Source organism: Cebus imitator, unplaced genomic scaffold (genome assembly GCF_001604975.1).
Source record: "Cebus imitator isolate Cc_AM_T3 unplaced genomic scaffold, Cebus_imitator-1.0 Scaffold120, whole genome shotgun sequence".
In the NCBI taxonomy this organism is placed as follows: domain Eukaryota; kingdom Metazoa; phylum Chordata; class Mammalia; order Primates; family Cebidae; genus Cebus; species Cebus imitator.
Window position 1 is genome coordinate 1,161,919 of NW_016107435.1, and position 25,083 is coordinate 1,187,001.

Genomic DNA, 25,083 nt, shown 5'->3' on the forward strand with positions numbered 1-25,083 from the left:
TCAGGGTTCTGTTCTTCTACTGGTGAGTTGATTAAAAGTCTACTTGGTGAGTAATTTTTGCATGAAAGTGTCTCTGGCCTGTTGTTTATTATAATAGGTTTTTTTTAAAAACACTAGTTGGTAGATGAAGAGAGGTAAGTCTGAACAATTTAGCCTAATGTTAAGATATTACATCACAAACTGTGTTGATCCCTAACAACCACAAAGAGCCTTCTGGTACTTATGGTATTATATAGCCCCCTAAACTTCCTTGCTGTTCCAACACCACCTAATAGGGCAGAAGAGATTGAAAAAGTAGCAAGAATTGGAGGGCAGTAAGGTGAGAGAGTGGAGAGTATATTGTTGAAATGGTTGGCTATATTCATCCTAAGTAGAGAGAAAAGGAAAACTGACCATTCAATTACTTAGAAAATACTACTCAAGGTATGATGGCAAATCCTGGAAGATTGAAGGGAGTCCCAGATAAGAAGGACATTAAGCCCTGTAATTGTGATATGGCCAACACCACGGAAGTAAAAGGCAGACCAATTAAGGTGGTGACAGAGCGTGGAGAAATGCGAAAGAAAGCCTCAAGAAGAATGGTCTACTTTCTGCCTTTCTCCTATTACTTTCGAGAAAAATCAATGGATAGACTTAGGATCATGTACTTCTTGAAGTTTGATATTTGTTGTGTCTAAAATGAACCGTAGTCCAGAAGGATGAATATTGCGTCTCTGCGTCTTCACAAAGCAGAAATCTCTCCATCTGGCCCCAGACCAAGAAATGAGAAGGAGAGAGAAAAAAAGCTTATCCTTCCAACTCTATGTAATTTGCAGATGGAGCCACGCTCAGATTTATACCAAATCAGCCTATGTACACAGAATTGGAAAATGGCTATTTTTTTTTCTCTACTATTTGTGACTCTTGGATAGAAAATAAGTGCATTTCAACAAAGCTATTTTTTCCATCAAGCAAAATATCAGACAATAGAATTAAGATCTAGTTACCTGCATGTCCACCAAACTGCTTCTTCCCTTGTCAGGACACATTGTAGTTGCCCTCATTTTATCATCAGTGTCTGGGATTTTTGCCTCGGGAAATGGTAGGTATTACTGTATACATCTATATTTAACCCTTCTATCCTACCTGGGAACACAGGGACTACCCAACCCCCTTGCTATTGAATGGGGCCATGTGACTGGTTGTGGCCAATGGACTGTGGAAGTGGCTTTTGTCAATTCTGGGCCAAACCCCTACAAAGCCCCTGTGTGGCCCTTTACTTCTCTCTTCCCCGTCTTGATGATATGGAGGTCACATGTTGAGATTAAAGTGAAAAGGCTGGGTGTGGTGGCCTACGCCTGTAATCCTAGCACTTTGGGAGACCAAGGAGGGCAGATCACCTGAGCTCGTGAGTTTGAGACCAGCCTAGCCAACGTGGTAAAACCCCATCTCTACTAAAAATGTGAAAATTAACTGGTCATGGTGGCGTGCACCTGTAATCCCAGCTACTCAGGAGGCTGAGGCAGGAGAATTGCTTGAACCTGGGAGGCAGCAGACGTAGTGAGCTGTGATTATGCCACTGCACTCAGGCCTGGGCAACAGAGTGAAACTCTGTTAAAAAGAGAGACAGAGAGAGAGAGAGAGAGAGAGAGAGAGAGAGAATAATGATAATGAATTTTCTACTTAGAGAGAGAGAGACAAAATAATGATAATGAATTTTTTATTCATGTTTGAAGTAACTGTGGCCCCAAACTATTCAGCATTGGAATGAAATGAGACAAGATTAGCTTACATTGTTACAAGAACTACTGTGGAAAGCCACAGCTGATTCTTTTGTGAGTGAAAAGAACACTTTTTAATTGTTGTTGTCACATAAAGCCACTGAGCTTTAAAGCTTCATTTAGCCTCGCCCACCTTTCTGGACTATGGTTCATTCCAGACACACCAAATATCAAACTTCAAGAAGTACATGATCCTAAGTCTATCCATTGATTTTTCTCGAAGTAATGGGAAAAAGGCAGTAAGTAGGCTATTCTTCTTGAGGCTTTCTTTAGTATTTCCACATGCTCTGTCACTACCTTAGCTGGTCTGCCTTTTATTTCCTTGGTGTTGGCCATATCACAATTACCAGATTTAGCATCCTTCTTATCTGGAACTCCCTTCCAGTATTTGCCAATGTAGCCTATACTATATTGAAGTGGAAAGAGAATTTGAGAGAGAGTGAAAATAATACACTGTCTCTACCTTTGTCTTCATGATTTTTTTTTAAAGAGGGAGTTGATAATGTCTTTAAATATCTCTAGGGACACTTACCCATGTTAGAGACCTAAACTACTTGATTGTAAGTTGCCAAAGATCCTCTAGAGAATATCTTCTTATGCAACTTTTATCACGTAGATAATTCAGTTGCAAATACTATTGCTAAAAGAATTTTAAAATAAAAACTTGGTATTAACTGGGCACTTTCCCAGAATCCTATTATTTTCAATAGCCTGAGGAGAGTATCAAAAACACTTGCAAGACTTTTTCCAGAATACTTACATTTCTCCTGAGGCAACTCAAACTTCTGATTTGGCAGTGAAACCAAAACGTGTTTCTTTGGGGATGGTATTGCTAATGATTACAAACTCAATATGATCCTATTCTGCGTAATTAAACCCAAGTGGACCATATTATGAGTGGAGGAGGGAACATATCTCTGAGCAAGCTCAGCCTCATCTGGAATTACTCAGTATGATAGGCTCAGAGCTGCATTTGGGGTTCTGCCTCGCAAAAAAATAAAAGCATCTCTTCCTTCAGGATTTGTATAAACTGATGATACAATGTATCAATGTCTTGCTGGCCTTGCCCTGTGACAAAGATGTGGAGGAAAAGCACTCAGTGGATTGCAGTCAGCTCTGCCCTTTTTCTAGGAGCCAAAAGGAAATTCTAGGGCAGCAAGAAAAGAGTATTTACTCAACAGTCAAGGCTTTAAAATAGCCTCCTCCCAAAACTATGAAGCTGCTGGGGTAAAACATAGGGGAAACTCTTCAGGACATTGGTCTGGGCAAGAATTTTTTGGGTAAGAACTCAAAAGCACAGGCAACAAACGCAGAAAGAGACAAATGGGATTACATTAAATTTAAACGCTTCTATACAATAAAGGAAATAACAGAGTGAAGAGACAACCTACAGAAGGTGAGAAAATATTTGCTAACTATGTGCATTTGCCAAGGGGTTAATATCCAGAATATATAAGGAATTCAAACAACTCAACAGCAGAAAAACCAAATAGTCTAATTTAAAAATGGGCAAAAATCCTGAACAGAGATTTCTCAAAATGAGACATACAAATGACCAACAGGTCTCTGAAAAAGTACTCAATATCGTTAATCATGAGGAAAATGCAAACCAAAACCACAGCGAAATATCACTTCACTCCAATCAGAATGACTATTATCAAAAAGATAATAGTCATAATAACAAATGATGGCAAGGATGCAGAGAAATGGGAGCCCTTATGCACCGCTGGCAAGAATATAAATTAGTACAGCTATTATAGAAAACAGTATAGAGCTTCCTCAAAAATTAAAAGTAGAACTACCATATGTTCTAGCAATCTCACTAGTGGGTATTTATCCAAAGGAAATGAAATCACTTTGTTGAAGAGATAGCCGCCCTCCCATGTTTGCTGCAGCACTAGTCACAATAGCCAAATATGGAATCAACCTAAGTGTCCATCAATGGATGAATAAAGAAAATGTTGTAGAGATACATAGTGAAATACTATCCAGCCATAAAGAATGAAACCCTGTCGTTGTGACAATATGGATGAACCTTTAGGACATTATGATAAGTGAAATAAGCAGGGCACAGAAAGATATATACTCTGTGATCTCACTCATTTGTGGAATCTTAAAAAGCTGATCTCATAGATGTCCAGAGTAGAATACTGGCTACCAGAAGCTGGGAAAATAGGGGAGAGGTGGGTATGTGAAGGGATTGGTCAGTGAGTACAAAATTACAGTTAGATGAATGGAATAAGTTCTGGTCTTTTATTCCATAGTATAGTGACTGTCGCTAACAATATTGCATTGTATATCTTAAAGTAACCAAAAGAGAGGACTTTGAATGTTCTCACAACAAAGAAATGATCAATGTTTGAAGTGATGGATATGCTAATTACCCTGATTTGATCATCACACAGTGTATACATGTATCAAAATATCACACCGTATCCCATAAATATTTGCAATTATATGTTGATTAAATATAAGACTAAAACATTTTAAAATAAAATATTTTAACATTTAAAAATAATTAAAGTAACAATAAAATAGTCTCCTGTATTTTGTTCTCGCTCTAGGAGCGCACACCGCCCAAGTTCAAGTCTGTGTCATCAGGACACTGATTTTTTTTTTTTTTTTTTTTTTTGAGATGGAGTCTCACTGTTACCCAGGCTGGAGTGCAGTGGCACCATCTCAGCTCACTGCAACCTCCGCCTCCTGGGTTCAAGCAATTCTTGTGCCTCAGCCTCCCACATAGTTGGGTTACATGCACCTGCCACCATTCCCAGCTAATTTTTGTATTTTTTAGTAGAGACAGGTTTCTGCCATGTTGGCCAGGCTGGTCTTGAACTGCTGACCTCAAGTGATCCACCTGCCTTGGCCTCCCAAGTGCTGGGATTACAGGCATGAGCCACTGCACCCAGCCAAAACACTTATTTTGCTTATTCCCTTCCAACTTCTATCCTTTCTTTTCTTTTTTTGGTGGGGGGGATAGAGTCCTGGTCTGCACATCCAGGCTGGAGTGCAGTGGCACGATCTCAGTTCACTACAATCTCCGCCTCGCAGGTTCAAGTGATTCTCCTGCCTCAGCCTCCCGAGTGTCTGGGACTACAGGTGTACGCCAGCACACCCAGCTAATTTTTGCATTTTTAGTAGAGGTGAGGTTTCTCCATGCTGGTCTCCATCTCTTGACCTCATGATCTGCCCACCTCAGCCTCCCAAGGTGCTGGGATTACAGGCTGAGCCACACTACCCAGTCCCACCCTTTCAACCATCACTTGGATGCAGTTAATTCCCATATTAGTATTTCCAGTCCTGGATTCTTTTCCTACATGCCATATTATATTTCCATCTACCTGCTGAGTACCTCTACTTGGATGTCCCATCAATAACCCTCATGTCACAAACCAGATATAGTGAAGAACATGGGTTCTGAAGGCAGAAAGAGCTATATTCAAATCACAACTCCGGCATGTATGAGCTGTATGACCTGAATCAAGTTATTTAACCACTCTCAGTTTTAGGCTTCTTGCCTATAAGATGGAGTAATGATAATGCTGTGTTTGTGTCTCCCCAAAATGCATATGTTGAAATCCTAACAACCAAGAGGATGGTATCAGGAGATGGGACTTTTGAGAAGTGGGAACTTCAGGAGGCATGGGGACAAAAAAATGCTGTGGTCTAAATGTTTATGTTTCCCCAAAATGCAAATGTGAAAATGTTAAGTGCCAAGGCAATGGTGTTAAGAGATGAGACCTTTGGGAGGTGGGGGTCTTGGGGATTTACTAAACTACCCTCATGAATAGGATTAGTACCCTTCTAAAAAGTGACCTGAGAAAAACCTCTTACACCATCCACCACGTGAAGCTGCAGTGAAAAGACAGCCATCTATGAATCCAGAACCAAGCTCTCACCAGACACTGAATTGGCCAGTGCCTTGATTTTGGACTTCCCAGCCTCAAGAAACATGAGAAATATATTCCTATTTTTTATAAGCCATTCTGTTCATGGTATTTTGTTATAGCAGACTGAATGGACTAAGACAGAAAATATCTGTTAAAAAAAAATCTATCCCTCAGATTGAGTAGTTGGCATATACATGGGTATTTGTCATAGTATTTCCTATATTTTTATTCATGCCTTAGGTAGGCCAAAATAAAAATAGAATTAATAGCAAAAATGAGGGATCATTATACTTCCTTGTTATGGATGGATGTGTCAATTTACTGAAATTGAGCATATGACATATTACATGACAAATATTTATTGAGTGTTCAACTTATGCCAAGCACTGGGGACAAAAGTATTGAACAAAACAATCACAGTTCCTGCCCTCAAGGTGCTTCAGTTTAATAATATCAGCCTTATTATTGTCTCCTGCCTACTACCAACTCCTCCTCTTGACTTCATTATTTCTTTTATTGATCTCAGTTACTCCAGGTGAAAACCTTGGAGTTATTTTTGGCTCATCTCTCCTACTGGCTCCCATATCAGGACAGGTGTAGTTTCCTCTACTACATTTCTCCATCCCATCCTTCTCTTCCTTTTTCACTGTTATGACTCTAGTTCAGATCCTCATTGCTTCCTCCTGGCTAGAATATTAGCCTCTGCTGCCAGATTAATCTTCATGGAAAGCAACCCTCATCATATCATTCCCCAGCTTAAAAACCTTCAAGTGGTTTAAAATTGCCTTCTGAATTATATCCTTATTCTGTCATTTGAGACCTAGACTGCTGTATTTTACAAACTCAGCCAAGTAAGTCACTGGCATTTAGCAGGTGCTTGATACATATTTTTAAATGTTATCAGTTAGTCAGCCAGTCCCTTTCTATATCCTGCACTTGCAAATTATTTGTATGTCTTTGCTCATGCTGTTCCACCTCTATCGAATGATTTGAGGTTCATGTAAAAATTTATTTGAACATTCCCACCAGATGCATTTCTCCCAAAGTAACTCTTGTCTGTTCATTTCAATGAGGAGAGATCATGATAAGCAGTTTATTTTCATCTGTCACAACTTATTTACAAGGACCTTGATCAGTACATTATGCTAAGGATACCTCACGGTCCACTACATTGATAATAACATGCTGATTAGACCTGTTGAACAGAAAGTGGCAGATGTCCAAGTAAGGCACACACATATCAGAGGGTGGGAAATGCACTCTGGGAAAATTCATGGCCCTGACATCTCAGTGAATTTCTAGAGATCTGCAGTAGTCTGGGGCATGTTAAAATAGCCTCTCCAATGTGAAAGGCAAGTTGCTTCACTTTGCACCCCTACTAATACATGATGTAACCTATTCCTGAGCTATCCAGAAAGGCTACCAACTCTGTATAGGGCACAGAGCACGAAAAGGCTCTCCAGCTGGTTTGGCTCATAGTGGATACAGATCTGCCCCAGTGGCCTTTTGATCTCAGCAGATCCAGATATACTCAAGGTGACTGCAGCAGATAGAGGTTGGTATGGAGCCTCTGACAAGCTCCAACTGAAGACACATAGTTGGTTACTGCATGGCCCACCACCAGCCATACAGTGCCCTTGTGTTAACTTTTAAGATATTTTAAAATATGGTAAAATATACATACAATTTTTCATTTTAAGTGTGTAGTTGTGTTAAGCGTATTTACATTGTTGTGCAATCGTCATCACTATCCATCTCCAAAACACTTTTCATCTTGCAAAACTGAAACTCTGTACCCACAAAACAATAACTCTTGATTTTTCCCTACCACTGTCCTCTGGCGATCACCATTCTACTTTCTATCGCTATGAATATGACAATTCTAGGTACCTCACATAAATACCATGTGATCATATAGTATTTGTCCTTTTGCGAATGGCTTATTTCATGTGTCGTAATATTCTTAAGGTGCGTCTATATTGTAGCATATATCAGAATTTTTTGCCTCTTGAAGGGTGAATAATATTCCATTGTATGTATAGACCACGTTTTGTTTATCCATTCATTGTAGGCAGTTGGGCTGCTTGTACATTTTGGCTGTTGTGAATAATGCAGCTATGAACATGGGTGTGCAAAAATCTCCTTGACACCTGCTTTCAATTATTTCACATATGCACCCTGACATGGAATTGCTGGGTCATATGGTAATTCCATTTTTAATTTTTTGAGGAAATGTCATACTGTTTTTCATGGTAGTTGCAGCATTTTACATTCCCACTAACAGTGCAGAAAGGTTCCAATTTTCCTGTGTCATCACCAATACATGTTATTTTCTGGAGAAGTTTTGGTTTTAGCTTTTTTTGACAGCAGCCGTCTTAGTGGGTGTGAGGTGGTCCATTGTGCTCATGATAAAAAGATGCAGAGGATACCTGTGAACTGGTGGATTGAATAGTGTCTAATCCACCATGCCACAAACTTAGCACAGCCTAGAACCACTCAAACAAAAGGAGGAAGTAGGGCATAAGAGATCCTCCTGGAAAGTCGAGGCTTCAGTGAGCCATGATCATACCACTGCACTTCAGCCTGGGTGACCGAGGCAACCCTGTCTCAAAAACAATGAGAAAAAAAGGGACTTCCCACTAAAGCGAATGCTAAAGATCCAACTGAGTTGCATGAGAAGCTGATTCAGATTCCCATGTCTTCCCCCAGTGTCGCTCAATGCCACCTCTCCCTCAATTCATACGTACAGTGTTATAGGGCATTTAATGCACCTAGTTTATAAAAAAGAAAAGGTTCCAGCCTGATTTATAGATGTTTCTGCAAAATAAAGCAGCCAGAAGTTGAATGCTGCAGCATTACAGCTCTGCTCAGGAGTGACCAACAAAGATGGAAGGGAGGGCACTTCTCCAGGTGGGCAGAACTGTGCAGTTTTTCTGGAAATTTCAATTCCTTGAAGGTTAGATGGCCACATATGCAGATTGATGCCAAGTAGAGGTGGGTGACCAGCATTTTGTTTAATGCCCAGAACTGGGAAGGAGCAAAATTTGAGATCAGCAATGAGAAATAAGGAAAATATTTAGGGATGGATCTTTCAAAAGAGCCCAGAGTATTAAAATACTTGTGTCCCATGTAAATACTCACCATAGGGCATCGCTTCAGTGACATAGTAACATTCTCAGTAACTATACAAACAGGATGGTCCTTTTTATGGTACCTCTTATTATTAAGCTTTCTTCTCCTCCTCCTCCTTTTCCTCCTCCTCCTCCTTCTTCCTCTCTCAATTTTGTAATCTCTTGCATTAAATTCTGTTGGTTTAAAATATTGTTATGGATGGAACGTTTGTGTTCCCACAAAATTTGTCTTTTGAAACTAACCTCCAGTATGACTGTATTGGGAGATCGGGCCTGATAGGAGGTGATAGAGGTTAAGGTCATAAGGGTCAGGCCCTAATCCAATAGGATTGGTGCCCTTATAAGATGAGGAAGAGACAACAGAGCTCTCTCTCTTTCAGTCAGGTGAGCAGATAGCAAGAAGGTGGCTTTCTGCAAACCAGGAAGAGAGCCCTTGCCAGAAACTGAACCCTGCTGGACCTTGATCTTGGATTTCCTAGCTTCCAAAAGTGTGAGAAAGAAATTTCTGTTGTTTAAGTCACTCAGTCTGTGGCATTTTGTTATGGCAGCTCTAGCTGACTAATACAAATACTTACAGTAGTTTTTCTTCCTCATACTGATTCTGGCCTGGCAGATACATATCATAATGTGGCTTTTATGAAATCTAAATACTTTAAGTTTCATGAATTTATAAGTACAGTCACATGAATATTAATACCTAAAATCTCACCAGCCTGAAGCCTCCATCTTCATGATAGAGTCATCTTCTTCCTAATATTTCCTAATAAATATTTCCAACATGTATATACAAGCCAATCCTGGTGGGTCCCTGCTGTCTAGTCACCTGGCTCAGGATTCCTTGGCAGGGGGACCTAAAACATGCTGCTCCTCTCTACTGCCACTGTAGCTGTGGGGAATTTGCAGCATGTGATGTCAGGGAAGCTAAAAGGCTATCTCAGGTCATGACTCAGGAATCAAACTCACACTCATTTTGGAGAATTCCCACTCTAATGATGTTCACTTCCTAGAGTATAAGAGTTTTTTTCTTTTCCCATCCTGGTGATCCAAGCTGGACCCACCATGACAGTTTTTCTGTGCCAATTCTTGACTGGGACTTAGCTTCCATTGTGGTTAGTCACTGCCATTGCCAATATTGTGACTTTCGCTGTGGTTATAGTCACTAACAGTGCTGAAAACATGCTCTCTTCAATGCTTGTGAAGTCAGAAAGCTGCCTCTGTATGCCAGTGCCAGAGACCTGCCCACTGCAGATAGTCTTGAGAAATGAAAGTCAGGACATTCTTAATTTAGGATTTGCCCCACAGCAGAGTTTCTGGGTCACCAAAGTGTCAGAGTCCATAGTGCTTCTATTCATGCACGTTGCCATTCCCCACAAGGTGCATGAATGGGATGCATTCTAAGATTAGTGAGCCCACTGCACCCAGCGCCTCTTCCATTCTCCCTCTGACATCAAATCCTGATGCTAGAATTTGTTCTTCATGGTTATCCCATTTGCAGTTGTGATGAATTGATTTCATTCATTGGGTGGAGTTAGGACCTTTGTGGAGCAGATGGTAAGCAGCCTGCATTACAGACTAGCTAATTCTTCAGATAATTGCAAATATCTGTTCGGGGTTCAAGTTTTTATAAATTCAGAAAGTTCTTCAGCTCCTGTGAAAATAATTGTATTTCAATAGACAAGTGGTGGGGCAGTGTGGGAGGCAGGATGTTTGCTAACCCAACAATCTGGAAGCATCTGAGTCCTAGCTCTAGTCCAGTTAGGACTTCTCGTCACATTCTGAATAGTGAAAGATTAGAAACAATAGCAAAAATAAATAGAATTATTAAATAAAGTGTGGTGTGGCCACATTTACAATATGATATGGCCTTTAAAATTTTTTCAAAGGATACTTAATGACGTTGAAAAATGCTCATGGCAATATTTTAAGCAAAAACCTGGATACAAAAGTGTATATACAGTGTGACCTAAGTTTTGTTTCAAAACGTGTGTGTGTGTGTGTGTGTATAAAGAGAGAAAATAGAAAAAGTCATAAACAGATACAACAATTACATCTGGGTGGTGGGTTTGTGATTGATTTCAATTTTAACTTTAAAAATATTTTATAAATATTCATATTGCATATTTTAATAAAGAACATGTATTTTTAAAAAGTCATTTCAAGCTGGGCACAGTGGCTCAGGCCTGTAATCCCAGCATTTTGGGAGGCTGAAGTGGGCAGATCATTTGAGGTCAGGAGTTCAAGATGATCCCAGGCAACATGACGAAATCCTGGCTCTACTAAAAAACACAAAAATTAGCTGGGTGTGGTGGCAGGCACCTGTAATCCCAGCTACTAGGGAGGCTGAGGCAGGAGAATCACTTGAACACAGGAGGCAGAGGTTACACTGCATTCCGGCCTGCGTGTCAGAGTGAGGTGAGGCTACATCTCAAAAAAAAAAGACATTTAAAATAAAAACCAATCATAATCAATAATTACATCATAGTGTCATGAATCAAAGCAAAAATTTTTGTAGAGAATACTTTTTTTTAGCAAATCATGAATTAGACACTAAACAGTTGAGAGACTCCCCTAAAATTTCAATTCAAAAATAATCTTTCTGAGCCTAGTTATTATTTTTCAAGAACAAAATCAGGCATATTTGCCATGAGGAAACAATAAAAGCAAATATCCCAAATGTATAACAATAGCTGGAAAGAGAAAAGAGGAGGGCGTTTCCTCCTGAGCTGTCAAGTCCTTGGCAAGGCTGTTTTTATAACAACAACAACAAAAAATCCAAAGATTTTTCTAGGAGTCTAGTTGGCTTTAAAGGAATGTTCTATGGTGCTTTAAAGACAATGGTCTGTTAAAATTACTCAATTTAGCTTTAATTTTTAGTAATAAATCTGAAATGCATCTTTGGTATTTGGGTAGCAAATGTATCTTTGATATTTGAGAAAATAGAATTTACATAATTAATAAATCCTTACCTTAACCCCACACATCTTTTTAATTTTGATATAGATGCTAAATATTGGGAAAATGTATATAAATATGGATCTTGTCACCAGGACAATCTCAGATTCTTTATAAACAGATGTTAAAAGTTATTCTTGGGTTATATTAGGGTTTTCTTTTGGAGATAATGAGTAATTTCAAATGCTGGCTCTGCAAGAAAATTCTTTCTTCTCTTCTTTGGCAGAGAGAATATTTTTGTAAACAAAAGCAGTGAAGAATGTTTGTTCAAAGTGGTGAAATAACATAAGGATTTGATCTGGATCTAACTTGCTGAGAACCACCTATGTTTGCAATTGGATTCAGCAGTAGCAATTGACTGTGTTGCCACTGCAAAGACATTCTTAAAGCACTTAATATGGCACAAAGCCCATTAATTTCCGGTGGAGCAGATCAAGTTTATTTTCAGTGCCTTGTTCCTAAACATTCAGCCATTTTGCAAGGATAATCAATACTGTGGATTGAATTTGTCCCCAAAATTGAGGTGTTAGAAACATAATCTTCTGTGCAACGGTGTTGAGAGATTGGGCCTAATGAAGATGTTTAGGTCATGAGGGCTCCCCTCTTATGAATGAATCAATGCTGCTATAAAAAGGGCTTGTGGGAGTGGGTACTCTGTCTCCCCTGCTCTTCTGCCATGTGAGGATGCATCATTCCTCCCCTATGGAGGACACAGCATCCAAGGCAATATCTTAGAAACAGAGAGAGTAGGTCTCAACCTACTGGCACCTTGATCTTGGACTTCCCAGCCTCTAGAACTGTGAGAGAATAAATTTCTGTTCTTTATGAATTACCCAGTCTGTGGCATTCTATTATAGCAGCACAAAATGGACTTAAAATAAGAAGGAAAAAGAATCAACTTATAAATGAATTCTATTGCAAAAGTCATGTTGTTAAAAGCTTGTTCACTGCTCCAACTTCACAAATGATGGCTGTTTCTGGGCCATCCCACAATGATACTAATCCTGCTGCTACTTACACTGTAGCTAACTCCCATTTATAGTATGTCTACGGCGAAATGCGTAGGAACTGGCTTGACTTTGCATTTTAGAAACAGACCTCCTCCCTCTACCTTAAAAACAAGAGGAGGCACTTCTACAAACTCCAGAGCAGTGGTAACCTGGGCAGCTCTCAAGTGGGAGGGGTGCCATCAGAGATGCTTCTCTTGAAGACCAATAACAACTCTTTTTCTTTACATTGTTAGGCTAAAAGAGTCATAAAGTTCTTTAGATTTCATGGTCTGTGAAGACTGTGAAACAGTATGCTACCAGGATATAGAGTTACATATGTATATGTAACCCTAGGAACAGACCTCCTCCTTCTACCTTTGAAAGAAAAGGAGGCACTTCTTATATATAGATCAGATCTCCTGAGACCCTCTTGTATATATAAGGAGTGCTTCCTTTTATTTCTAAGGTAGAAGGAGGAGGTCTGTTCCTAAAATACAAGGTCAAGCCAGTTCCTATGCATATATATGTAACACTATATACATATATATATATATATATATTTCTGACTGTTTTTATAGTCATATATAGAATATAATCATCTCAACACAACAATGTGTCAATGAAGTATCCATTTCCTTAGCTTACTCCTCATGAATTTCATAGTCATGTTTGTTATCATTTTTTCATTCATTTTGATCTTGGAAACAGTGAACACAAAAGATTTTAAGAAAATTTACAAGAGCAAAACATTAAATAGAGATAATTACATTAACTTTTTTAGAATATTGAGAAAAATGGATCTTACTCTAGTTTAACTGATAGTATTCTTGTCCACTTTTGAAATCATTGTTTTAAATGTTAAAATTTAATTAAAGAATAAATGAAAAGATAAATGAGAAGGGACTCACTCAACAATGAATTCCCCATGACCTTATATGTAGTGACTCACCTTTGTATGTCAAGAAGCTCTGAAAACTAAAGTAGGACAATAGAATGAACAATAAACTGGACAATAGAACTTCCATTACTAGAAAAGTTTTAAAATTACAATATCCTTAATGGTATGAACGAATACTATTTGTCTCTTTGCAGGATGCGTAATGCCTATAAATCCCAAGAAAGTAGGTTAAATGCATAAAGAAAAGTATTTTTCTAAAGTAATTTCCTGCCTTGATTCTCATTCACTTGGGTTACTAGAGATGACATTGACATGAAACAAAAGCAATTTGTTTTAATATTAGGAAGAGAAGCTTTCTAGGGAAGAAAATGCCTAGGTTCGAACAGAAGACAGTGACAATGCTCGATGACTCTGTTGAGATATTTATCAATGACATCAAACATCTTACTACTTTGGGCTTTGAAGGAGGAAGTTTCTGCTAGCCATCTCATTGGCAGTGGCTCTGTGAGCTTCATTATAGCTTTCGATTTCTGGAGTGTCTTCAGTGCTAATTCCCAATCCTTAATTTTAAATATTTTTCCATTTCCATCATTAGCACACCTCAACTATGATTTGTAAATTTCAACAATCTATGTTTAGAATTGTACACATTTTGTTAATTTTCTTTTTCCTCACAATTTAATACACATTTGAAAAATGAAAGTTCAAAAAGTACATGATTGAAACTACAGCTAAATGCCTTATCATATTTAACTATTTATATATGCTACAATTGTCATATCACTAGTGAAATGGTTTGGCTGTGTCCCCACCCAAATCTTATCTTGAATACCCACGTGTTATGGGAGGGACCTAGTGGGAGGTAATTGAATCATGGAGGCAGGTCTTTCCCATGATGTTCTCCTGATAGCAAATAAGTCTCATGAGATGTGACAATATCATAAGGGGGAGTTTCCCTGACCAATCTCTCTCTTTGCCTGCTGCCATCCATGTAGGACGTGACATGCTCCTTCTTGCCTTCTGCCATGATTGTGAGGCCTCCCGAGCCATGTGAAACTATAAGTCATTGTATTAGTCCATTTTCACACTGCTGATGAAGACATACCTAAGACTGGGCAATTTACAAAAGAAGGAGGGTCTTACAAAAGAAAGAAAGAGGCTTACAGTTCCACATGGCTGGGGAGGCCTCACAATCATGGCAGAAGGTAAGGAGGAACAAGTGATGTCTTACATGGATGGCAGCAGGCAAAGAGAACTTGTGCAGGGAAACTCTTGTTTTTGAAACCATCAGATCTTGTAAGACCCATTCACTATCATGAGAACAGCACAGGAAAGAGCCACCCCCATGATTCAATAATCTCTCACCAGGTCCCTCCCACAACACGTGGGAATTATGAGAGCTACAAGATGAGATTTGGGTGGGGACACAGAGCCAAACCATATCAGTCATTAAACCTCTTTCTTTTGTAAATTGCCCTATCAGCATCATGAAAATAGACTAATACAACTCGTCTCGTTTTTCTACTACCAATTATTAAAAATAATTGCAAAATGCAAGAATATGTTCAATATTCACGTAACTGCATGAACACTTCTAAACAAACCAAGAAAGCAATATAGTTTAAAGTAATATGTCAGTTGGCCAGCAAGATCACCATGGGACAATTCTAAATGTGTGTTCATCAGTTGATAAGTAAAAGTTCAAAGTCTGTAAATTGAGGTCATCACAGAATATAATAGAAGTGCAGATTGCTTCAAGTCCATTATTACCTTTACTCTTTTGTCTTACCCTTCAATCAACATACTTTTATGTTCTTAAAAAAATGTAATATCAAACTTTCATTAGAATGCTATGCAGAATGAATATTCCTTCAATATAAATTTATCTTTATAAATAGAGTATATAAAAATACATGTTCACACACACATACACAGAGAGAAAGAGTATATGTTCACTGCACTGCACGGAGGAGACATCTCTTGCAAATTGTAGCAAAGTGCACATGGCACCACTGAGATTACTAATAACTTCCTCAAACTGGTTTCTCTATAACAGTTCAAAGCAAAAAAAAAAAATCATTTTACAATGTAGGGCACATTGGGAGCCAGATGTAAGGCTGAGTGCCCCACAGGGTCATGGGGTGACCCTTATGCTGTGCTGAGGAGCAGGATCCGAGAAATAAAGAAACAGGACACAGAAGTGCAAAGAAAATGCAACTGGGCTGAGGGGGCCACACCACCTATAAGCAGAGTCAGGCGAGGCCCCGAATCTCCAGAAGCATGAGTATTTATTGTGTATAGGTTAGGGGGCAGGGCAGTGAGTGAAATCATCTTTAAGGATAGTGATAGGGTCGTGAGCAATAAAACATAGGGTCCACCCCCATTAGGTCACCTAGGCCAGGAGGTGGACAGTGCACAGCAAAGGACCTGTTCCCAGGAAGGCAAGGGCCGTGTGCAGTAAGGGGTCCACCCCCATTAGGTCACCGAGGCTTGAAGGTGGGCCGTGCACAGTGAAGAGGGTGCAGTGTGCAATACTTCTATCTATGGTCAAACTACTTCTAAGAAGATTTATAGGAGGATGCTTTAAGTCACATAGCAGTGACAGAGCTGTCAAGGTTACCGCCACCTTCTGGCAGCTTCCAATGGGTTCTATGGGAAGATGCTTTTCAAGCAGCACAGCAGCAAGAGCTGATAAAGTTCACAGTCACCAAGGTGGATTGCCGTTCTGAGGGCAGCCTTCCACAAGAACTGGAGCAAGGTCCTACAACTCCTTTATCAGGAGGAGTTGCTCTCGCCTCAAGCCTGCCATACAGTGGATATCTTTATGATACTGAACGCTGCCGCCTGGGCCATGGATTCTTGTCCTGGTATAACTGTTTTCCCTTAAATCATGCTCTACACTGTGTCTGCTCTAGGCATTCCTCCGATTATAAGCTGTTTATCCCTCAATTCATGCTCTGTACTGTATCCACTCTAGGCATTCCTCTGATTATGAACTAAGATATAATTATAGGTATACATGTAGGGAAAGATTCTTTAGGCACTCATACTATCAACTATTATATGATTATATATAGAGGATTATATAAAGGGAGACTTCAAGCCCTATTTCTATAAACTAATATATAATTATATAAAGGATTATATAAAAGGAAATAGCTGAGTAGTAACACTATAAAGTGAGATATTCCTCAAGCCCTAACTGTGCCAGGGTTCTGCTTAGCTCTCATTCCTCGGTGCCTATATGGGGGGTTACCCACAATACAAAAAGACACCTGCATGTTTATCACAAAACTGTTTGAAAAATAATCACTTCTATGTTTATCACAAAACTATTCACAATAGGAAAAATACGGAATCAACCTAAGTGTCCATTAATGCATGCATGAATAAAGAATATGTGATATGTATACACAATGGAATACTATTCAGCCAAGGAAAGAAGGAAATAATGTCTTTTGCAACAAAATGGATGGAATGGAGGCCATTATCTTAAATGAAACAACTCAGAAAGACAAATATCATATGTTCTCACTTATAAGTAGGAGCTAAATTAGGTGTGCACACAATACAGCATGTGAAATGATAGACATTGGAGACTCAGGAGGGTGGGAAAGGCGGGAGGTGAGTGGATGATGAGAAATTAATGGGTGCAGTATACACCATAAAAGTCCAGACTTCACCACTACACAAAATATCCATGAAATAAAATTGCACTTATAACCCTTAAATTTATACCAAAAAAAAAACCAGAAATGGGAGGCACTACCAAGGCAAATCATTTTATTTTAATCTTTTTGGGCTTAAATAATATGAAGAATTTTCATTTATCATTCAAAATTCTAAAACCATTTATACCCGGCAGTGGGTATATGTCATTTAATTGTTTTTGCTTTTGTATTGCTTTATTTCACCTTCTTGAGAGGTATTGTAATACAATAGAGGCTCACAAGCCAAACTGCCTGGGCTTGAATACTAGCTCTCCCATTTCAGCTTACAGGCCTGGAATGTGCTTAACCTCTGTGCCCCACTTTTCTCACTTGTTAAATGGAAATTAATAACTGAGTTGTGAGGAATCAAAGAGTAATGGAATCTAAGCAGATAGAAGAGTGCCTGTCACATTCAAGCTCTCACAAACCCTTCTTGCTGGGCTCAGCTCCTCTTCCATTTCATTTCTCTTTTCTAGCTCAAAATAGGCAGAAATGAAAACACAGCATTTCTCATTAATGGACCCTAGTGATAGTTTGGATGAGACAGTTAATTTATCATGCAAGGCTGACCCACAAATTGCAGACTGTTTCTCATCCCTGATGTCTGGGCACTATTATTATTTTATTGCCAGCAGAAATGCCCAATCATTTTGACAGCCAAAAACAGCATCCTATCCCCTGCCCTGTCCCTTGCTTCCAAATGCCCACCCAGGTTAAGAGCCATAGCAGATATTTAACTCTCATTTTCATTGATGTCAACTAAAGTTTAAGGGAAAATAGTGGAAATGGTGGTGGATGAAGTAAGCAATAACATTAACAACTGCTATTTATTGAGTCCTCACTATAGTCCACGGTTCATAATAGACTCATAAGGAGAGAAAGAAACTGAGATGAAAAAAAGTAATTAATCGAGGTCACAAAGGTGTCAAGGTGGTACAATAATTCACATTCATGGTTATCTTACTCCAGATCACATGCTCTTATTCATAAAAACTAAATCACTTACTGTGTCAATTAAACTAAGACAGCTCTATCAGTTTGACAGAAGACCAGATTTTGTGCAAGTATAAAGTTAATATACTCATCTATACAATTATGCAGTATACCTGAACAGACCTGCTTTTGTTCACCCTCTATCCTGAACTATTGACTTTAATTATTAGGTGGAGTTCAATCTGTAGATGGTGTATTAGTCTGTTCTTACACAGCTATAAAGATACTACCCAAGACTGGGCAATTTATAAGAAAAGAGGTTTAATTGACTCACAGTTCCACATAGTTGGGGAAACTTACAATCATGGCCAAGGACGAAGGGGAAGCAAGGATCTTCTTCACATATGGCAGCAGGAGAGAGAAGTGCGAGCAAGGGAAATGCCAGATGCTTATAAAACCATCAGATCTCATGAAAATTCATTCACTATCATAAGAACAGCATGGGGGAAACCACCCCCACGATCCAATCACCTCCCTCCCTTGATATGTGGGGATTACAGGTCCCTCCCTTAACAGGTGGGTATTACAATTGGAGATGAGATGTGGGTTCAAAGGCAGAACCAAACCATGTCTTATGGATACAGATAACAATATTCGTGAGAATTCTTACGAAATCCACAAAAATTTTATTGAGACTAATTGAATTCAAAGTCTGTAAAGGAGAGTATAAACCAAAAGTCTTCAGGTCTTTCCAACCTGTGGATATGGCTTCCACTGACCCATTATTTCCACTTGCTTATTCAAAAATTCCTGTCTCCAGCCAGGTGCAGTGTCTCAGCCTGTAATCTCAGCACTTTGGGAGGCAAAGGAGGGCAGATCGCTTGAGCTCAGGAGTTCAAGACCAGCCTGGGAAAAAATGGTGAAACCCCATCTCTACCAAAAATACAAAAAATTAGCTGGGCACAGTGTCACGTGCCTGTAGTTCCAGCTACTCAGGAAGGCTGAAGTGGGAGGATCACTTGAGCCCAGGACACGGAGATTGCAGTGAGCCAAGATGGCGGCACTGCACTCCAGCCCAGGTGACAGAGCGAAACCCTGTCTAAAAAAAAAAAACAAAACAAAGACACACAAATTCTTGTTTCCAGAAAAGCTCCTCTCCGGCATGTCTAGGCACTCCTAGAGGCTTGCTCAGACAGGCCTGGGAACACCTGTTATCCTCACACTCCAGATTCTGCCCTATGAAAACTCCAACTGGGGGATACCTCATCCTTGCCAGTGCCACTGGGCCCTTCAGTGAGAATAGTAACATCCATGCCAAGAGTGTTGTTTTCTATAACTTTCAGACTGACCATTTTGAAGGGCCAGTGCCATGCTGGGTTTCCTACAGAAGTGGGGAGGACGCCTCTCCTCCCAACTTTGGGTCACGTCTTAATTTCTCAGCCTCAGTGCAACTCTTCCTGAGCCCAGAGTCCACAAAATTTCTCAGAAAGCTCTTCTAGTTTGGGGCCCACCCATGTTTCCATTGCCACTGAAGCCTGAGTTAAGGAGAGAGAGGCAAACACTAGGTCATTAGCCCTGACCTTGTCTTCCCAGTGTGCCCTACTCAGCTGTTTCTACTCTAAGGAAAATAAAAACCTTTATTGTGGTGGTTAATTTTACGTGTCAACTTGGTAGGCTGTGGTGCTGTTTTTGGATCAAACATCAGTCTAGATGTTGCTGTGAAGGTATTTTTACAGACGTGTTTAACATTTAAATCACTGAGAAAATCAGATTACCCTCTAGAAAATATGTGGGCCTCTTTCAATCAGTTGAAAGGCTTCAGAGAAAAGATTGAGGACCCCCAAAGAGGAAAGAATTCTGCCTTAAAACTGCCTTAGGAGTCAAGAATGCAACATTAAGTTTTGCCAAAATTGCAGCAAGCCTGCCTTATGGATTTCGTACTTGCCAGCTCCTACAATCGTGTGTGCCAATTACTTAAAATAAATTTCATGTATATATATATGATGTATATACATACATATCTATATATGAAACTAATATATCCTATTGGTTCTGTTTCTCTGGAGAACCCTGTATAATACACTTATCCTATCCCCTTTCAGACAAACCCAAAGTATTCAATCATAGGAACGCATTTAAACAGATGCCCAGTGTTATCGCCTGCTTGGAAGGTCGGCAAACCAGACATTGATTGATGACCAGTTGAGGCCCTTGAGAGCACTAATTTATGTTGTAGATAACGAGTTATAGATAGTATTAGGTAAGTTAGGATATCAGTTTCCATTTCTCTCCCCTAGGACCCTACGCCACCATCGCTGAAAAGACGCCTCCTGTGCTGGTCTTGTTTCACGTTGTTCTTTCTCTAGCCAGTCCACAGTGGAATATCTGATTCTTCAAGAGCATTCCTACCACCACAATTCCTACTTCTGTTATGACTACTATAATTACCTAACATTTTTTGGCCATTTCTTATTTAACCCAGATGTCAAGGAGGAGATCTTCACTCTGAGACATAATGAGCTTGAGTCCACAGTCCATATCACATGAAAGTCCACATGTCTACAGATTTTTAGATGGGTGTAGGGGAACCTATATGCTCAAAGTCGATGTAAGCTCCAGGTTTCCATTGCTGCTCCTCTGTACTGTGTCATCTCAGACTTACACCTAAGCTTTTTTCTAGATTTCCAATGAAAAACAATCCAAACGAAATATTTGCAAAAATATAAACTATACTGAAGATGTTTAGGTTCCATAGAAGAATCACTTCATCCCACACAGTACTGCCAACCTAAAACATGTATTAGTATAGTGGATAATGTTTGAAATGGCAGTTGAAGTTTCCTTTCTTTACATTTCCTTTGATCCTCCCATTTCTTCTCACTGGTTCAGCACCTGTAACTTCTTTTATCTATACTGCAGAAGAAGTCAGAGAGAAGCTACAGGCAAAAAGCCTTGGAGTAGCAGAGACTTGAGCTGAGAGCCACAGCACCGGAAGAGGAAAATGTTTTCTGAATTCCAGAAACATAGCTTTTATTATCAGGAGCCAATGCCTAAAGGCAGAAGACACAATGTTTACCCATAAACAATCCCTGTGGAGGAGAAAGATGAAGAGCCCATTTCCAGCCACACAAGAAGAAGATAAAAGATTTTGCTTGAATTGGGGAAAGAACTTCAAAGAGGAGAGGAGAACAAAAGAGTGAGCTTGCCTGTGTCTCTGGCCCCTGGCTCCACTTCCCCGCAGGCCATGTCGAGCTAGGGAGGAAAACTGCAAATCTAATATGGGTTTATGGGAGCCAAGACAAGAAAGGACTTGGCCTTGCTTCTCAGGGGATAAGCTTGGGAAGACTGAGTTTCATGGAGAAACTCAGCATCCATCCCAGCCAGCAAATTCTGAGCGAAACACCCTGACAGCTGGCCTCATGGACCTCCAGGGTGATAAGGGACAGTGGCAAAAAGTTGCTTGTGGTCCCTGAGAGGAGGGTGGGGATGACACTTAGACAAGTGGACATTGATAGTGTTTAGATGTTTGTTCCCTCCAAGTCTCATGTTGAAATGTGATCTCCAACGTGGATCCCTCAAGAATGGCTTGGTGCCCTCCCCATGGTCAGGAATGAGCTCTTGCTTTGTTAGTTCATCTAAGAGCTGGTTGTTTAAAGGAGCCTGGAACCTCCTGCTCTCTCTATTGCTCCCTCTCTTGCTGTATGACATGCCAGCTCCCCAAAGTAGCAGTGGTCACAAACAAACCTCTCCAACAACGAACAATGAACAGGGAAGGAAGCAGTAATTTTATTCAGTCAGGAGCTGCAGCTGGTATAGATGCCTCAACAACCAAGCTCCCTAACAAAAAAAATCCTGGCCTTTTTAAAGGCTTACAATCTAAGAGATCTAAGAGGTGTATATATCAGAGGCTCGTGATTGATTTAGCAAGCGTGGGGGACGTGACTGGATAGGGGTCTTGAGTGGCTGAGTAAGAACAATGCCTTCCAGGATAAGGTTCCTCCATACCATGCCTATAATCTATAGATAGGATTGCGGTTAGGAGTAGGGGGTTTAGTTTTTAACCTCCAGACCTGGTCAGCTGTGCCGAACTGGTTCTTCCACTGACCTTATCTGGCTGGCTTTTAACTTTCATTTCCTCTTTCCCCCTAAGCACAGGCCAAGGGAAGGTGATCTCCTTCCTCATTTCCCCGCTTTGAGAACTTCACTTATTTATTAGTGAGGGTTCTCAGTCTCTTCTTCACTATCCCAGTCATTTAATGATACTGATTGATAATGATTCATCTCATATGCTTGAGCTGAAGTCTTTTGGTGAACTACAATAGTGACTAAACCTCTAATCATCTGTGGGAATTATAGGAAATAAACAGGGGAGCAACAAGCATGTACCTATTACCCAGCACCACACCTATTATGAGGGGTTTAAATCTTCCTAAAGCTGAGAACCATCTCCTAAACATAGATGCAAGGTCAAACCCGTGCCAAACATGCACCGGCACTTGGGCTAGTTTTGTCATATCTCTTACAATATTTTCAACTGCCTGGCCTTGATCATGTATATGCAGGCAACAATTGGGAAACTGAATTTTCCACAGACTCCTCCTTCGGCCGTCAGCAAGTAGTCTAGTGCCAATCTGTTTTGGTAAATAGCATTTCTCATTTGAGTTTCTTGCCAAGCCAAAAGGATTAAAGCTTTACCAGTTTCATTGGTGATTATTTCTAAGACAGCTTGTAACCAGATAAGTGGTTGATCATATAAACTGGGGCCTGGTATCCCCATGAGCCGTCCTGTGCTCATGTAGCAGGCCGATTTTGTATGATATTGTATGATCCTTTTAGGAGGCCATTCATCATCTCTCCAGTCTCCTATAGACAGGCTTCTTGGTTCTCGAGGAGATGTATAAATGGGTGACCTAACAATTCACCTGTCTTGACGGGCAATAAGAAGAAAGAGTGTTTGATAGTGCCTATGACATAGCTGCCGGTCCATTTTTCAGGCAGCAGCACATGCGCTCTGTGCCCACATATCCAATACAACCCAGCTGGGGCTGTCCAGTCTTGACAAAGCCTGGGAAGATTCCAGGCATCCTACAATTTAGGGAATTTAAGGAGAGGGTTTTTCTCTGTGTAGTTTAAACTCCACCAAGTGACTGTATTTGCTGTTTCATTATACAATTGCTATCCCAGGCAACTCAGTCTTCCTACCAGTTCAGTAAAGTCTTTTCCCTCTTTGCTAGGCAATACTGTTCAATAATTGAGACTTTTAAGACCCAGAAGCTGTTGGTTTGAATTCTTTGGACTGAGGTTAGGTCTGGGACAGGATCAGAGGGCACTAACTCTCGGGCTTCCCATGGCCACCGATCTCCCATTGTAGCCCCCCTGCACACATAACAAGAAGTAACATTAAGAGAGTGGGCTACATTTTCAGCTAACTGGAGGAACAAGCTTTTGGTCTTCTTTGGGAGTTCTGGGGCTGGTTCGTTTAACTCATCATAAGAAGTCTGATATACCAGCGTATTGGAGGTATGTCTTTGGACCTCCCCTTGAATTAAGATATTTGTCATGGGGTCCAGTCCTTTCCCATCAATTCCTAGCTTTACATATTCTCCTTTTCTCCAGTGGGCATCCTGTGGATTTGTAATTATTACCTTTATGGACTGCAATGTCCAGGGGTACAGAGAACATTACTCCAGGGAATATTACTTTTTCCCTTTTTCAGATGGACGGGGTCATTTTTATCATTTTACCAAGTGGCCCAGATAACACATGATCAGTAAGTATATTCACTATGCCAATATGTTGTCTGGCACATATGCTCTACTGCATAACCCTGCTCCCAACCAAGAGAGCCACGCCCTTTATCCATAACCGCACAAGCATCAAATTTTATGACAACTTGCTTGAGAATTCCTTTTTCCTCTGTCTAGCAACTAATGTACTTGAGGTCTTCCATGCCTCAGTTGTTAAGTGTTTTACCTCAAAAATTGTGCACATGGGAGGCTCTGACGGGTCATAGCAGACAATTGGCTGCCCATCCACTGGGCTGCACACTTTATTTTGGATGCCATTATACCCAAGTTTCCTTCTGAGTTCCTGTACATTCATAATAGTGTGGAAAAAAAGGATGGTAGTGATTTCTTGTCCTGCCTTAGTGACCTTATATATACACTGAGAACAGTCTCCAAAGTCAGGTAAAGTTCTTACCACACGACTCCAAATTCCAAGGAGAATGAGCACCACGATGAGTTTCCTCATGCTTTGGCCGTGCGTGGACTGGCCAGCTCCTGGGATGTGGCGGGGCAAGGCTTGTCATCTTTCTCAAGGTGAGTTTGCAGCTGTTGTCTGGGTCTGGTTGTACCCACCAAGTTTGAGCTGCTGCAGGTTTTACTCGGCTGTGATGAATCCAAGCTGGTATTCCTTCCACCTTCACAGCTGTGGGAGTGGTCAGGATTATGGTTAGGGGCCCTTTCCACCAGGGCTTCAAAGGGGTGATATTCCAATCCTTTATCCACACTCAATCACCTGATGAAAAAGGGTGAACTGTGGAGAATAAGCTCACTGGGCACCTTTTATTTACCTAGGCTGAGATGGTTTGGGTAACTTTTCCTAAGGCCTGTAGCTGTCTCTGCAATTCAATTTCACCTAACTCTTGAGGAGTTCCTGAGAGCCCCCATAGTATAGGAGGTGACAGACGGGGTCATTTTTATATGGTAGAGTATTTTATAAGGGGAGTACCCTGTCTTTTTAGAAGGGGTGCATCTAATTTTAAACAACACCATGGAAATTGCCTGTACCCACTTTAACCCTGTCTCCTGGCACACTT

The 25,083-nt window shown here is 40.3% G+C and overlaps 1 long non-coding RNA gene across 1 annotated transcript in view; it reads left to right on the forward strand.

Annotated features, from left to right (window-relative positions):
- LOC119472842 overlaps nt 1–25,083 on the forward strand; it is a 49,310-nt gene that overhangs the window by 1,176 nt on the left and 23,051 nt on the right. Inside the window, exon 2 of the long non-coding RNA XR_005202018.1 lies at nt 5–46. This is a non-coding gene — a long non-coding RNA (uncharacterized LOC119472842). The remainder of the gene's footprint in view (nt 1–4; nt 47–25,083) is intronic.